Below are 1,051 nucleotides of genomic sequence, written 5' to 3'. Positions count from 1 at the left end.
TTTTGAAGGAAATGACATTCTGATCAAGACCAATCAATCCATAGGATTCTTTGGCCCCACCCTCTTGAGGCCAAATTCTATCATTTTCTAGGGTTTTGAGGCATTTTTCTATTTTTACTTTGATTTCTTTTTATTTATGACAAGAATTTCTCAATCTGGTGAGTTGATCTTTGATCCAGAAGTAAAAAAAAATAGCTAAACAGTTGAGAAAATTGGCTAAACAGGCTAAGTAGATTCTGAGTACATCTGAAGGAGTTCAATCTCTAAGGGAATTAAGTTTGGATACAGATTCAGATTCAAATTCTGAAAATAAAACTATGGCTACTAGAACTTTGAAAGAGTTTGCTGCTCCTGATCTAAACCAACAGCCTTTGTGTATTCAATACATTGTTTTAAATGTTGCTTTTGAGTTGAAATCTGGACTAATCCATTTGTTGCCTAAGTTTCATGGTCTTGCAGGTGAGGATCCACATAAGCATTTAAAAGAATTTCATGTTGTGTGTTCCAGCATGAAACCTTAAGGAGTTTCAGAGGATCAAATCAAGCTTCGAGCTTTCCCTTTCTCACTAGAGGGCACAGTTAAGGATTGGTTGTATTACTTTCCTTCTGGATCTGTCAACTCATGGAATGGAATGAAGCAGATATTTTTGGAGAAGTATTTTCTTGCTTCCCATGCTGCTAATATAAGAAAAGAAATTTGTGGCATCCGGTAGTACAATGGAGAGAGTTTGTATGAGTATTGGGAGCGATTTAAGAAGCTATGTGCAAGCTGTCCCCATCATCAAATAAGTGAGCAGCTGTTGATTTAGTATTTATGAGAGGGATTTCTACTAATGGACTGCAGTATGATAGATGTTGCTAGTGGAGGAGCTTTGGTTAACAAAATGCCAGATGAAGCAAGGAGGCTGATTACTAACATGGCAGCAAACTCTCAGCAATTTGGAATGAGAATGGATCACACACTTATGAAGGTTAATGAGGTAAGTACATCTAACCTTGAAAAATAGATTTCTGATTTAACTTCTTTAGTGAGGCAATTGGCTGTAGGGAA

The 1,051-nt window shown here is 36.7% G+C and overlaps 1 non-coding gene across 1 annotated transcript; it reads right to left on the bottom strand.

Annotated features, from left to right (window-relative positions):
• Positions 1 to 680: 680 nt before the first annotated feature.
• On the bottom strand, positions 681 to 787 carry LOC131183532 (small nucleolar RNA R71). Its single transcript, XR_009151581.1, has one exon. It is a non-coding gene; the product is annotated as a small nucleolar RNA R71 (small nucleolar RNA).
• Positions 788 to 1,051: the final 264 nt, after the last annotated feature.

The sequence above is a fragment of the Hevea brasiliensis genome, chromosome 9 (genome assembly GCF_030052815.1).
Source record: "Hevea brasiliensis isolate MT/VB/25A 57/8 chromosome 9, ASM3005281v1, whole genome shotgun sequence".
Lineage (NCBI taxonomy): Eukaryota > Viridiplantae > Streptophyta > Magnoliopsida > Malpighiales > Euphorbiaceae > Hevea > Hevea brasiliensis.
Note: the sequence above shows the minus strand (reverse complement) of the source record. Positions and strands in the feature narration are given on the sequence as shown.